Raw genomic sequence first — 15,478 nt, 5'->3', positions numbered from 1 at the left:
TTTTCTGGTTTTTATAAAAAGCTTTCTTTTCTCCGTATTCTTTGAAAACATTTTCAGCGTCAGTATGCACTTACAGATTCTCTTGTTATTCAGTATACCATAGACCACTCTTGCCATTATTCATTTCGATACTTAAATTTTCCTAGTCTTTTCCAGTGGGAGTCTTTCATGCTAGCTCCCATGTCCTTTTGACATGTCCCCGCCCATTTTTTAACACTTCCTGATTTCTGAAATTGTGAGATGTTCTAGGTTCACTCTATACTTCCCTGCCCCAGTCCTGGAATTATCTATCCCTCCAAGAAGGCCTAGTTCCTTTTAGCAGGGAAATTGTTTCTACAGTCAATTAGGCAGAGCTAGAAAATTGGTTTTGAAAAAAAATCTTGAATTCATGCTCTAATTCATACCCCTCCTTCCAATCCAGCAGCGCAGGCTTCTTCCTTCCCTCCCTCATCCCGTGCTTGTGTCTCCTTTCTCCTCATCGCCAGTGGTAGCAGGATGCTCTCTCATTTTGCTCAGTCTTATAAGACACACACACATTTGTGGAGAAATAGTTTTAGAATTGCTGTGCCGCATCACTACTAGCTATTAACGCAAACTTACTAAGTACAGCTCAAAATTTCTCTGCAATTCTTCTGACTAAATACACTCGAGAGAAGGTATTCAGAGTAATATGTTCAAAAGTTACTTGAATTAAATTTTTTCCTTCTGTGTAGTTACGTTACCGTTGGGCTATAGAGTTAGGATAATAGTTTTTGTTTGTTTGTATTCAACTTTAGGGAATTTCCAATCCCTATTGATTTAATTTTATTTTTCGAATTTCAGTATTTATCAATCTCATATAATCTTTCGTTTACATGAGATTAACTAGACCCTTTGGAAAGCATCGTAAATATTGTTTTATTACTTTTTAAAATAAGAATATAAAAATCAAGGGGATCAATCAGACCCTTGATTTAAAGTGTGTTCTGAATTATTTCAGAAATCTGAATCCATTTGAACCCAGAACATTCCATTTATTTGTAGGTTTCAGAGCCTTCTTGGCCTTGCTCCATCCCTTACGATCACATAACATGTGTTTCCCTAGGACTCACCGCCTCCCCAGCACAGCGCTGGGCTCTGTGGTCACACAAATGAATGTGACCATCTTTCTGTAGCCCCCACGGTACACGGCACAGCCAAGAAATAGAGACAGGTGAGAAGGTGGGTAGGATGTTACCAGGATTTGCTGGAGGAGTCCCCCTTCAGCAGGTGCTCTGCAGTGTGTGTGTGTGTATGTGTGTGTGTGTGTGGACTGGGGGAAAATACACCTTATTTGAGATCACCTGGCTAGATAGTCCCTCCTTCCTCTACCTGTGATGGAATGCTGATGGATTTGATAGCTGTACTTCCCAAGCTAGAGACAGGAGAGCTGGGCAGCCATCTCAGACACCTTGGTAAGAACAGACTACACCAAATCTACCTCACTGTCTTCTTCCACAGGGTCTCTTAAATGGTAAGATAGTGAGATGCTGGAGATCCCTGTTTTGGTAATTCAGGGACTAATAGCGTTTCCCATACTGATGATGTCAATCTGGAGAGAGATCTCCAGGGATGAGCTGCAGGGATCTTTTCCCTGGCCACTTTAATATGTTTTATCAGTGTCTTGAATGGAGCCCTAGAGGATTCTTATCAAATTTTCAGGCAACATGAAATTATAGATAGGAAATAATTTGAATTCAAATTAATTTTGAAAGCCATGACAAAGGACCAAATTCTTAAGCAGTGATATTTATTAGAGATAAATGCATCCAGAAGACAAATTACTGAACATATAGGGTGAGAGGGAGATGATTTAGGATCAATGCATGCAAAGAGATCTAGGAGTTCTGGTTAATAACAGACTCAACATGAGCCAGCTATGCAATGTGGCTGTCAAACAAGTAACTGTCCACTAGGCTGCGTTAACAGAAGCGTGGTGTGCAAGACCAAGGAAGTGGCGTCTCCTTCCCCTGCTGCGTTGAACGGCCACATCAGGAATACTGTGCACACCGCTGGGCACCATGCTGGTAGAGAAAGAGAGAACAAATTGAGTGTGTTCAGAGAAGAATGGTGGTAGACTTCAGACTTTTTTCAAATGGAGAATAGTGACTGAGCCTGAGAATATTTGTAGCCTAGAGGATTTGGTTGTCTTCAAATATTTCAATGGCTGTCATGGAAAAGAAGTAAGAAATGTGTCCTGTCTGTCACAAGAGGATGAAATAAAGAGCAGTGACTGGAAGCCCCAGGAGAGAGAATTTTCAGTTGTTGCTGAGAGTCAGAGTTGCCTGAGGCTGGAATGTACCCTCAGGACCAAGTGAGTTCATTGTCACGGGGCTGGTTCAAAAACACACCGGAAGACCACAGGACAGGAAAGCTAACTTGTGTGAAGACCCCTTACAACCAGCCAATTTAATTTGTGTGCCTGTAGAAAGATATTTACTTAATAAATCAAGACTTCATAATGAGGGGTAATCAAGATTTGGTTATGGGGCAATTATTGTTTTCTGACAGATACCCTAAAATAATAGAAACTATTAGCTTGCAGACCGTTTTATCTAAGCTGCAAAGTGTATGACTTATTTCATATACGTGTTTCATATACGTATTCATATTTGTGTTTTAGTCTATTTATACAGGTTGAATAATATTAAGTTATGATGTTAAATGTTTTCTTGCAGGTTTAGAGTACTACTATTTTTCCAAATTACTGGCTGATGTTATGCTAGAACTCGTACTTTTCTTTACATCGTTGTGTGTAGAGGGCACGATGCTTTGGTTAACCTCAGTCTGACGCGTAGATTGTGTTTTCTCTTCTGCTGTGTTAGTGTCTGGGATGTACAATGAATAAAGGGGCACCAAGAAACCAGACAAAGAAAATTTCCCAGTTCTACTCACTTGTAATTCTCCTAATTTAGTAGGGGCTTTCCACAGGAAATCACAGTAGAATAGTTGAAATGCTCTTTATCTTATGTACTTTCCTTCTGAAGAAAGAAACAGTTAATTATCTTCTTCCCAAAGTGGTCCAACTTCTTCTATAGAGCAGCTGTATTTACTATAGTACAAATAAAATTCTGCACAGAATGATGTCTCTAAGTATTTCAATCACTAAGAGCCTGACTGCGTCTCTAACCCCAGTAGGTTTCAGTGAAGGTGATGGAATAGATTTTCTAAGCAATAAAAATAGCTCATGAGGGTGATTATATGCCTATAAGAGGAAATAAATCAGTGATATTTAATCCCAAGTAAATTTGTATCACAGAGTCAGAGATATTCTTAATTATCTCCAATTAAGTTTGAGTAAACAAGATGTGTTGACTTTAAAATCATTCAAAAGGAATGTTAGAAATTTACATTAATAATTTCTATTTTCAAAGAATAAATAAATCAGAAACCTAAAATTTTTATTTAGGACATACTTCAATCAGACCTAATATGTGTTCTAATCCCTCAAATTATTCTTATGTTATATATAAGAATTTGAAAAAAACATTTTAGATTAAAATTTCTCAGTATGTCTTTGTTTCCTTGCCTGTTTTTCTCTCCCCTTTTGTGTAACTGAAGCATTTCTGACATATCCCCAGAGTAGACAGTTCTTTAATTGTTAGGACTTAACTACCCAGGTCAGGACCCTCCTTGGATTTACTGAAAATAAACGCTTTGGGTACTCAGTCTCAGTTTTAATGACACAAGTTGAAATCTTTGCCTAACATAAAGGTTTTTCTTTGTCTCTAAATTTTGATTTTCATGCTATCAGAGGCCCCATTGAAACAGGTAATTTGAGTGTTGATTGTGTGTTTTCTCAGTCTGTAATTGTGGTGAAATGTATTTAAAATGTTGACAATTTTAAAATTAAATTTACCTATAAGGTTCCTTCCAACTCAGAAATTCTATGATGTTAAACATTTTTTTTTTTTTAGTTTGAAAGTGTGATCTTTGGGTATTGTCCTGTGTGTGCTATGCATAGATGACTAGGAATCATAGAATTTTGAGCTGGAAGACACGGTAGATGCTGTGTCGTGATTCTGCACGTGAAAAATTACAGAGGCCGCCGTGGTCGGGTGACTCATGCAAGATCATGGCAGTAACCGGTGACTAGAACTCTGGCCACCTACTGGAGCACTAAAAATTAGCCCAGATGTTTTTATCTGAAAGTTTGCAGACTTCAGGCCAGTCCTCTAAATAAATACATAAGAAGAAAAAAAATTTTGAGTAAGGGTAAGTTTAATATGCCATATTCAGGAAAAGAAGTGCCTGACACAAATATATTTGTCGTAGTGGAGAACATTCTCTCATTAAACCAAAATGGGAAGTTCAAACATTCTCAAACTTTGAGAATTTTGAGGCATTTGTATTAAGCACAGTTTATTCAGGCTCTTTGTAAACTGTGCTATCATGTCTGTTGTTTTCTCCAAACCCAGAACCATACCTAAAAATCAGTTACAGCCTTGGGTAGATTGACATGTTTCTCTTTCGCACTCTGGGATCTTTTCAGTGACTTGGAAGCGTGAGCTGCCGCTGGGAAGTTAGGACTGTGCTCCCGCGGGACAGGGACGGCGTGCTGTGGGACGCTGGCGGGGACGCCAGCCTTGCGCAGCTGTCCTGCAGAGCCGCCTGGCGGGTGACGGGTGCGAGACCGCTGTCCGGACCGCACTGGGCCAGCAGTCAGAGCAGCGCTTCCCCCCCGCCCCAGTGTCGCCTAGAACCAGCCCTTGCTGACTGTTTCGCCCGTTCTTCGCCTTGGCCAAGCTCCGGCACAACCGTGTTTTAAGGCGGAATTCTACCTGCGCGTTGAATTCATGAGAATCAGAGGTATTTTAGCATCTCTGCAGCCAGCCTCTCTATAAATGAAAATTAATATTTTTCTAAGTGCAAAAGCCTAAGGGAGGACAAAGGCTTCAAAAATAATCCTCCTAGAAATAAGAAGGGAGCCAGGGTTAGGTGTTCCTGACTGCGATTTCAAGCAAAGAAGTCAGTAAAATTTCACAAGTTAATTGGCTTCACTTACCTTTTGCTGGGACTTTGCAGAAACTCCTCAGGATCCCTTCAGGGTCAGATAGTGAGACAAACACTGCAGTGTGACAGTCACCCTGCAGCAGGCCCTAATGTGAGGCAGCCCCGTGGGCCCCACTCTCAGCAGCCTTTCCTGTGCTGCGGGAGCTGCTCTCCGCTCTTCCCTCCTCGGGGCAGCCTGGAGCCAGGGATCTATTCATTCATTAGTTCTTTCAACAAATGCTGATTAAGTAGGTAGTGCTTCTGTTCTGCGGCTTGGGAAAATAGAAAAAATTACTTGCGTAGTGCTTTTGTCCTCAAGAATCAATTTAATAGAGGAATTAAGATATGCCCTAAATATCTGAAATATGATAATGTCATATTTGTTCTAATCACCACTGCATAACCAGCACCTGTGGCTGCCAGGTAGGAATTGCTGAATATTTTTTGAATGAAAGAATAAATGACTAGGCCGGGCGCGGTGGCTCACGCCTGTAATCCTAGCTCTCTGGGAGGCCGAGGCGGGCGGATTGTTTGAGCTCAGGAGTTCAAAACCAGCCTAGCAAGAGCGAGACCCCGTCTCTACTAAAAATAGAAAGAAATTAATGGACAACTAAAAATATATAGAAAAAATTAGCCGGGCATGGTGGCGCATGCCTGTAGTCCCAGCTACTCGGGAGGCTGAGGCAGGAGGATCGCTTGAGCCCAGGAGTTTGAGGTTGCTGTGAGCAAGGATGACGCCACGGCACTCTAGCCTGGGCAACACAGTGAGACTCTGTCTCAAAAAAAAAAAAAAAAGAATAAATGACCTACTTGTTCTAAGGTAAAGACAAACTTCTCATAATCAGCTAGTTGGGGTGATCGTGGAAGGATTCAAGGGAGGTATTGCATCTGGCCTGGGTCTCGAGGGAAAGGCGGACATTTGAAAGCATAGATCTAACTAGAGCAAATAGCACAAACAGAAAAATTAGCAGCAAAGTCTCACAAGTAGAAATCTCTGAGACTGAGTGGAGAATAGTGGGTAATTCTGCTGGAATGAAGAGTACATGGAAGGGAAAGGCGGTAAGAAAGCTGGAGAGGTGTGATGGGGCGAAACCGTGCGAGAATTTAGACAATTTTTTAAGAAAACGAGTATGCAATAGGAGTTTAATGTAGGATTGGTATATCACGACCAGCATTGTGCTTTAGGAATATAAATCTGGTAGCAACTACTGAAGGCTATTGGAAGGGAAAGGCCTGAGAAACCATTCAGAAGAATTGTAGTGATTCTTCATGCATTAAACTAAGAGTTTAAGCTAAGATGGATAAACTAAGACGATGAGAACGGAGGAAAGGGATACATTCTGTGCCGCTTGGCTGAAATTTGGCAACTGATTCAATGTAGAAGACAAAAAACAGAGGAGTCCAAGACAATAGGAGGGTTTCTGTGCAATTGCTCAGAAGGTGGCAGTTGTATTTCACAGGAAGTGGAGTAGCTTTGAGAAGGAAGGTGATTAGCTCAGTCTGGGGCACACTGAGTTGTCAAGGTGTTCGGAAGACGTCGTGCAAGAAGCTGGAAATGTTGAATATGCTTGAAAGGAACATGAGATCTTGAGACGTAAATTTAGGAGTCATCTGCAGGCAATAGACAGTGAAGTCCAGGAGACTAGATAAGAGTGTCAAAGGAGTGATCATGGTAAAGACTAGAAATGGTCCGAAGACCAAACTCTCCTAAAATGTCTCTTTGGGGAGGAAAAAGATGTTTTTGCCAAAGCAGCCAGTGAAGTGGGAGGGGGGACAGGCACACGCCCCATGCTTCAGAGAGGTTGTGTGGGGCGAAGTGGAGTCAGTCATGACCTTTAAGCCCTTTTTCACTTGAAGGGTGGGGAGTTAGTTACGTTTGCAAAGGGCTGCAGATTAAGTGGGTGGTTCAGCATTAGTGATTAGAGATGTTCGTGCGTACTTGTCAGGGAGAAAGAGAACGGCATTCAAGCAGGTAGAAGTTCCTCTTGAGGACCTTTCTCACTGGCGTGTAGAGAAGACCAAACGAAAGAACGGTTCCGTATTTCTCGGTGCGGTGCCCGGCCCGTGGGTCTCAGTGAATGCTGACCTTCACGGTCGTCACCGTCGTTATCAGGAAAGGGTTTTTTTTTTTACAATAAGGAAGAAAAGTGGACATCTGTAGATGAAGGGAAAGAATCCTTTAAAGAGGGAGGGGGAGGGTAATTCAGGGAGGTCTGGAATCAACATTGACGGTGAAAACAGAGCGGTTAGCCCTGGAAAAGGGAACAGACCTGTGTTACTCTGAATTAGGAGAGGATTTGTGAAGTAACAGGGACGTTTTGAGCCTCCGTGACAGTAAGGAGAAGAGGTGGCGAAGGGACTCGCACACGAGGGCTTCCACATTCTCATTAAAGTCAGAGGAAATCTCAACTGCAGATAACTGCCTAAGGCAGGAAGAGATAAATGCGAATTGCCATCATTTATTTTGTGCCTGCTGTGTGTCAAGAGCGGTAGTAGACACTTCACATTGTCTCCTTTAATCCTCGTGAAGATCCAGAGAGTATGTATTTGTATTCACATTTTACAGATGACAAAACAAATCAAGGATTAAATAGCTTGCCCGGCGTCAGCCAGCTAGTGACGGGAGCCAGGACAGAGCCAGGTGCGCCCGCGCCGAGGCCTGTGCTCCTTGTCGCAGAGAGTCCTTTAGTCTGAGGTCTTGGAGGTCAGCCCTGCCCTCTGTGGAGTGGCTACTCCCATCAGTCCCCAGGGTGAACGTCACGGAGCAGCCCCCTCATTTGAGGCGTAAGGGACTGTGAAATTGGGGTGGACCACGAATGTGAGTCCTGGATCCCCGCGGGAAAGAAGACAAGGTACGAAAGAAATGTTTCAGCCAGGTGCTAAGACTCAGTCCAAGAGGGAGAATGGGCAACAGCAGTTAGGTGGGAAGAGAGAAGTCCAAGGGGGTGTCTTGAGGTTTAGGAGGAGAGCTGATGCCTTGGTTTTCCAAGGGTGATGATTCGAGAGTTGCCTTCCCTTCACTTTCCCACACCTTCTGGAATTCCTACCTCCTAGTGGTTTGATCCCTCTTACCAAACTGCAGGTCCAGTGTAGCAACCAGAGCCCCAGCCAGAAACCCTGCTACCAACTAAATCCAATATTCCTCTCTAGTGTTTAACAGTCATATTCTAATTTAACCGTCCTGTGGAGATGCTACACTGGGATCTAGCTATTTTTTTAAAAGACAAAAATAACAGAATATAGTCACCTTAATCCCCCCACCACCTAATACAACTCTTTATATTTTAGTAAATTGCCTTTCATAAATAACATTTTAATTATGTCTTAATTATTTAATTATGCATTCGTTAATGAACTAATTATCAAATGCCCACAATATGACAAGCATTATTCCAAGCACTGAGGAAACAGCAGGGAAGAAATGAGTGTCCCCATTCTTATAGAGCCTCAATTCTAATGGTGAAGACAGGCAATAATCAAAACACACAAAATGTGGCAATTCATTTATAGAGAAAAATAAAGCAGGAAGAGGAGCAAGGAACGTGGGGATGAGAGAGATCAAAGTTTAGGAGGGGTAGGGTGGTCAGTGAAAGCCTCCCTGAGAGACGGCAATTAGGCAAAGCCCGAAGGTAAGAAACGTGCAGAGAGCCCTGGAAAGAGGATTCCAGGCAAAGGACACGGCAAGTCCGACAGCTCTTGGGTGCGAGCTCACCTGGCAAGTTCAAGAATACCAAGAGCCTGATGTGGCCGCACAGGAGTAATAGGAGAAAAGTCAGAGAGGAAACGAGGTGGCCAGATCACCCAGGGCCTCGTGAACGGTGGCAAAGACTCTGGCTTTTAAGATGGAGAAACATCGAAGGGTTTGTTTGTTTTTTAACGTCTTAACACGGAAATTTTTAATCCTGTGTACACAGAACAGTAGAATAGCTCCCTTGTACTAATCGCTCAGCTTCAACAACTTTCACTTTTGGAAGGTTTTGAGCAGAGGAGTGACAAGGCTGGACGTGACCTGACTCAACAGGTTGCGGGCAGGTGGGACAGGCACGGGACACAGGGCCGGGAGACAGGCGACGACATGATGGCGGCAGACACCAAGGAGTGGCGCTGAAGGTGGCGAGAAGTGGTCCGATTCGGGATAGGTTCTGAAGGTCTGACTTAATACTGTATATTTCATACTTTGCTCAAAAGAAGAATTTGAGAATGCTTGTAGTGTAGTAAGGAGAGTAAGGAAAATAGAAAGGAACGGCACGGGAACACCACTATTTGAAACTTTATTTTCTGTTTAAGAATGCACCCAAGTGGCAAAAAGATGACTCGTACATGAACATTTGTAAGACACTTCATCCATAAATCACAAACCATCTACTTCTCCTGTATTCTTCTGCAATCTTGGATGATTAGGCTGTGCAAAGTAAGGATTTATTTGTAACTTGTTAATGAGGGAACGACACCTACTGAGGTACGAGTCCCTAGCAATCCTTGGAGTTAGCAGTAGTGTGTTACTTGATTCTCCAAAAGAAGCATGATTTATAAGCAGCAGCTGTATCTGATGTGATAAAACTGAAAATTAAAGTAAAATGAAAAAGGAAATCCTAGGTCAAAGTATGACTGAAAAATCAAACTTTCAAAGCAGAGTGATGTGTAGACAGAGTTCGTTCATCTTCTCTACATAGTCGATGAGACCCTCTTAGCCTATTCTGTTTGGTTAAATGGGAGTTTTCTCTTCTAATCTCAGCCTAGTATCTAGAGCCATATGTTCCATCGGTCACTCAAGAAGGGCACTGAACAAGGTGAAGGAACGTCAGTGAATCAGGGGAAATGCATGAGCAATACTGGAAAGACCGCCATGTCATTAGCCATGAGTGGGTCCTGCCATCCCACACCTCGCTGAGATCACCACGCTAATATTCAGAAGACTCGGGAAAAATTCCAAGATCCTCTGTGTCTTGGCTGTCTGACACTGGATTATGTCACTTGTTACTTGATCTGTCTGAACTTCTGCTTTCTTATCTGGAAAATGGGAATAATAGTACCAACGCTGCCTACCTCACGGGGTCTTCAAGAGACCCAGGGGATCTTTACAAATAAAAAGGAAGGAAAGAAACTGGCACGTCCATGGTACCTACCAGGTACCAAGTACTGCACAGTCCTTCCGGCCCTCTGACTCCTCGTTATTGGCCCACTTTGTAGATGTACAGCTTGAGTCTCAGAGAGGTTATCTAACTTGTGTAGGGCCACAAAGCCAGGAGGGGGGAAAGCTAGGATTTGATCCCAGATTGGATTAACTTGAAATCCCTTGCCTTAGAGAGAAGGAAGAGACCAGCGTTACCGGGCGTCCTCCCGTGCCAGACACCGGGTTAGACGTGGTCCGTACCGTCTCACTCAGGAGAGGTTGTTCCGTCCTTCCTGGTTGCTTAACAAATCATGAACAATAAAACCTGACTATTTTTCATCTCCGAGAAAAGATATATCATTGAAATAATTTTTCATTCTTTCTTTCTCTTTTTTCCCTTTATCATCTGACTTGTAACCTAATAGGAAAGAATAAATGCCTGGTTTAATAATGCCCATGGCGTGATTTTTTTATGAAGGAGCTTTGCAAGGGGACGGGTGCACTTCTGCCACCTCTCAACCGCCTCTGAGACCTCTTTTCCCACAACAGAGCCAAGCAAACAGGTTTGTCAGGAATAACTGTCATCGGCCAACACCGTGGTGGCAGGCGACGCAGAGCTATAAAACACTGAGGCTGTTGGAAACGTACAAAAGAAAACGTGATCAAGCCAAGTAGTGGCACAGCGTCCTGGAAAATGTGAATGGACTTTGGAGGGGACAGACCCGAGTTCAAAGAATTGGCCGATCGCTACCTTTATAGGAACCGCGCCAACGTCCTTTACCTTACTGAGCGTTAGTTCCTTCACTGTGGAGTGGGCACCGCCACCGACCCCACGGGGCTGCATGGGGGCTGGCGGGGTTGGCATGCCCCCTTCCCTTCCATGAGACACAGTCACTAGCAAGGAAGAGAAGTACGGCAGTAACCCTTTATTCGCCAGCAGGTTTTACCATCTTCTTATTGCAATAGATTGCACGTGGTTTTCCTGCATTGTCGCCTCCAGTCACATTCCAGAAAGAAGGGGCAGTAGTGGACCTTTGTGGGCTTAAGCGGTGAGGAGAGTGTCACGGGAGATTCCGATGCAGGTCTTCCCCTTGAAGAACGGGTGGTTCTCTATAGGGAAGAGAAGGGGCAACCCAGGGGTGGGGGTAGGGTGGGCTGGGAAACCACTTGAAGGACATCCTGAGAAGGGGTGATCAGCGGTTTGAGGAGGTCTTGAGCAGTTCTCTCGCTGCAGAGCCTTCGCACGTGCTGTTCCCCCTGCCGGGAACATTCTCTCCAGCTCAGGCCGACCTAGCCCTCTTTGCTCTTCTTTCAGATCTCGGCTCTCATTACTCTCTCAGGCTCTGACTTCCTGCCCAGGTCAAATCTCTACTATATATCTCCTTTGTAAGCTCTTCCCAGTTACGCTTCTGCGTTTATTCGTGAGATTATTTGATTAGTGTCAGTCCCACTCTTGAATCCCCCTAAGAGCAAGGGTTGTGTCTGTTCTGCACTCCACCACGATTGCCTCCCTCCCTGGCTTACTGCAGCGCATGGAACGTAGAAAGGGCTTCATAAGTACTCATTCAACGAGTGGATAAATTTTGGTTATCAGTGAGGTAATAGACTCAGTGGGAGAGAAGATTTACATTTGAGATTGCTAATCCCATTCGGTGCCAAGCACTGTATCATCTCATTTAATCCTAAAAACAACCCTATGAAATCAAGCGTATTATTCCTTTAATTTTGAAGATGGAGAAACTAAAATCCGTCTCCCTGTTGACACAGCTAAGGGGCAGCAGGGCCCCGGAGCCTGGCAGTCTGGCTTCGGGGCTCCTGGACCCACCCACGTTGTTCTGCTGCTTTACCGCAGTACGGGACAAAGTCAAGTGCCTACGGCAAGTCAGGATGGATTTGTTTGAAAATTGTGGATTTTTCCCCTCCTCTTCGTTATTATTGTCATTATCATCATCACTTCACAAGAAAAGCGGAGCAGAAAAGAGCTGCTTCATGTGTCACAGCTCACGTTCGGGTTGACTCTACGTCCCGCCAAAGTGATTTGGCCAAATTTACCCAGAGAGCAAACTGGACATCTGAAGTGCTAATTCCTAGAAAATCCTAGACGGCTTCTTTTGGCCACCTTTGAAGACCCAGCATGCACTTTGCCAAAGCGTGACAGACTCGTTTTGAATAAAGGGAGGCGATTTGACTAAGTTTGGTATTATTCGAGACCCTTACCTTCTACGTCTTATTCACAAAGCACATCTGGCCTTTGATCAGCAGAAGGGGTTGAGTCATAAAGTTCCCGGAAGAAAGTCTTAAATTTCATCAAGGAAGGCAAGAAACCCTGAGTATCCTCAAGAACAATAGCTGTTACTATAATAGCAGAATTATTGCTAGAAAATTAACGAAGACCAGTAAAATATGGCACTCTGGAAAAAAGACTTAGCCCAGGAATAGAAGAAGCCTGAATCAGTCACTTACTCCAGCCATCTGCTTTTAGACAAGATTTTTAAAAAATAATCTCAGGACAGGTGTATTGTTTATAGATCTCTAGGTAGAAGAGCATGTTACCATAATAAATAAGATAATAGTTAATGCTTGTATACTGACATTATTTGCCAGACACCGTTCTAAATACATTTACTTGCATAATGTATTTAGTCTGGACAATTACCCTTTGAGATACTATTATTATCCCCATTTTACAGATGAGGAAAACTGAGCACTGCCAAAGTCACACAGCTAGTAAATGGAACTGTCTTCAAACCCTAGCTGGGTTTGCTCTTACAGTGTCCCTGGGTAGCCAGTTACTCAGTTTTGTCACTTTTGTTTCCTTGACTCTAATCAAAAGCTTCATTGTGTTTTAGCCATTAATGTTTGTTAAGAGCCTGCCATGTTCAGACTTTTTGAGAAAAACCTTTCTGACAGATACAGTTGCTCACTATAAACTTAATTTTCAGGGGAACCGCTATTCAAAGAAGTAAAAGGGAAGCCGAATAAAAGAATTAAATTCTCCATAGAACAAATGAATTTCTGAATTGATTGCGAATGGTTCTGGGTCATCATGGCGTTTTATGCAGCGTGGTCTCCTCCATGCCAGAGTGCCAGTGTCTTCGTGTGCCGCGTAACTTACAAATAGCGTCACTTTTTTCAGTTCCCACACAGCAGCTTTCTTCTTTCGGTATTTTGGAAAGTCCACAAAACCCAGGGGCCTCCCTGCCTTTTGCCCTGTGGTCTCTGTAAAAACCAGATGATGCCATGCTGACTCGGACTCCTTCAAACGGAGCAAACGACACATTAGTCACTGGCAAATTTCTTAGCTCCTTTGCCTCAGAGAATACCCGGTTCCTCATTCTTGCCAGCCTTCGATCATGAAATAATAGTATGAAAAATACGTGAATGCTTTCTGGGGACACCTCCCACCTCTTCCCTTCGGCGCCAGTGACTAACGCCCTCTTGGTGGCGACACTGAAGGGTTGAAATGTTGCAGGGATTGGGCTTTAGTCACAGGATTCCTTCTGGTGTCCTGCGTACGTGGAAAGCCTGCCTCATTTCGCCTCGTGCCTTACCTGTTGCATTCCTGTGCTCATTGGCACTTAAAAGTGTAATCACGTGGTTTATTCAGTGCTCTTTCGCTGTTCATTCATTGCCGAGGAAGCCCCTGTGGGATATGTCATCATAACAAAGAGTGATTTCGGGTGTCGACACCAAGACACAGAACTGGCATCAGCAACCCGGGGAGTATCCAGGGACAGCAGCCAACTTTGGAGCAAACCCAGAACTCTTTACTCCCCGACCTGTACTCAAGGGCAAAGGCTTTCTGCCTGTTGTAAAAGGGAAAACACCAAGTTCATAATTAGCTTTAGATCTAGAGAAGTTTTTTTAAAGTGCTACACCTGTTTAAGTAATTCTTTATTTATGATTTGAGGTAGTCAAAAATCAAATTTAATCCTAAACCGTCTTTGTGATTAGCGTGCTCTGCAAGGACTGGAGGCCACTCCTGCTGGTGGCCTTGCTCCTTGGGAAGGGAAAGCGGGTCAGAGGGTTCGGAAGTAACCCTTTGCAGCCTCTCTGAGCCAAGGTGTAGGCAGACAGGCCCTAAGGTTCCCAGCTGAGCTGCACAGTTGATTGGAGGGGAGTCAGTCCTTTGTTCAGGGGTGAAACTTCTCTCTCCTCAAACCCTCTGGGGAATGATGCCAAGTTGATCAGCTTCTCGACTCTTGCAATGAAAGATCGCACTGGGAAAAAATCCATAGTAAGAAAGTTCTATCAAAGCTTTGCTTCAGTGATGATGTTTATAATAGAAGTCTGGTTTAAAAGGATCATGTCTGTTTCCAAGAAGTTTTATTGGCAGGTTAAGGTTCCTCCTCAAGTTCCTATCAGAAAGACTTCCATCAAAGTGCCATCTGTGGGTGTGATTCCCAAATACTGTCCTTTTTTTTTTTTTTTTTTTTTGAGCTGTGGGCTACTTGTGCAGATTTATGCATTTCTAATGATCATATAGTTGGGAGATCCTGGATTTAGGTCATGCATTTCCTCAAAAAGTACAATATGAGCTGATGAGATAGGGTGACCAACTCATCTAGATTTGGCTCTGAAAGTCCTGTGTCCAAAAACACCCCTCAGTCCCGGGCAAACCAGGACGGTTAGTCACTTTTCGAGGAGATACAGTGCATTTCCAACTATTTGGCTGAATTTATCACAGGGTTCTGACTTAATAGGATTCGGGAGGGTTAATATAAGGCCATTGGTCTTTTCTGTTAGTGCGGTTTTAGTCTTAGGGATTTCTCGAGGAAAGAATTTGGTCTGCTACAGGGGGCTAGATGACCAACTAGAGAAGAAAGAGTGTCCAAGTTCCCTTTGCTTAAAATGTCATTTTCTCCATGATATTTCCTTTTTATTGCTGTTGTCATCATTTTAAAGATATACCAATAAAAAAGATAAATTACCTCAAATGGAAAAACCTGATTTTATAACTGGTGAAATCTAAAGATTTGCACTTAGGAAGTGCACTTTTTGGATTTAAGAAACTTACTGTGACCTGAACATATGTAATTCAATTATTAGCACTCTTGGCAGAGAGGGCTACTATAGGGTCACATATCCTACAAGTGATTCGAGTGTCCACAGCCAAAGTTCAGAGCCAGGTCCCTGGACAAGACTCTGTCCTCTGCCTGATCCCACGGCAGAGTCAGGATGTGCCGTTGCTGTTCGTCTCCCTCCTTCCCGTGATGTCCCTCGATCACCAGTTCCCTTCTCACCAATCGTTTATCCAGAAATCGTGCAGAGGAAAACATGTTCCTGGCTAGCAGAAAGGGGAGGTTTCATGGCAACGCGTCCTCCAGGACGTGCTATTCCAGCTTTAACAACGCG

General features: G+C 43.5%; 1 protein-coding gene across 2 annotated transcripts in view; it reads left to right on the top strand.

Annotated features, from left to right (window-relative positions):
- NFKB1 (nuclear factor of kappa light polypeptide gene enhancer in B-cells 1) overlaps nucleotides 1-15,478 on the top strand; it is a 94,263-nt gene that overhangs the window by 27,542 nt on the left and 51,243 nt on the right. The window lies entirely within an intron of this gene.

This window comes from Propithecus coquereli, unplaced genomic scaffold (assembly GCF_000956105.1).
Source record: "Propithecus coquereli isolate 6110/MARCELLA unplaced genomic scaffold, Pcoq_1.0 Scaffold475, whole genome shotgun sequence".
In the NCBI taxonomy this organism is placed as follows: domain Eukaryota; kingdom Metazoa; phylum Chordata; class Mammalia; order Primates; family Indriidae; genus Propithecus; species Propithecus coquereli.
Note: the sequence above shows the minus strand (reverse complement) of the source record. Positions and strands in the feature narration are given on the sequence as shown.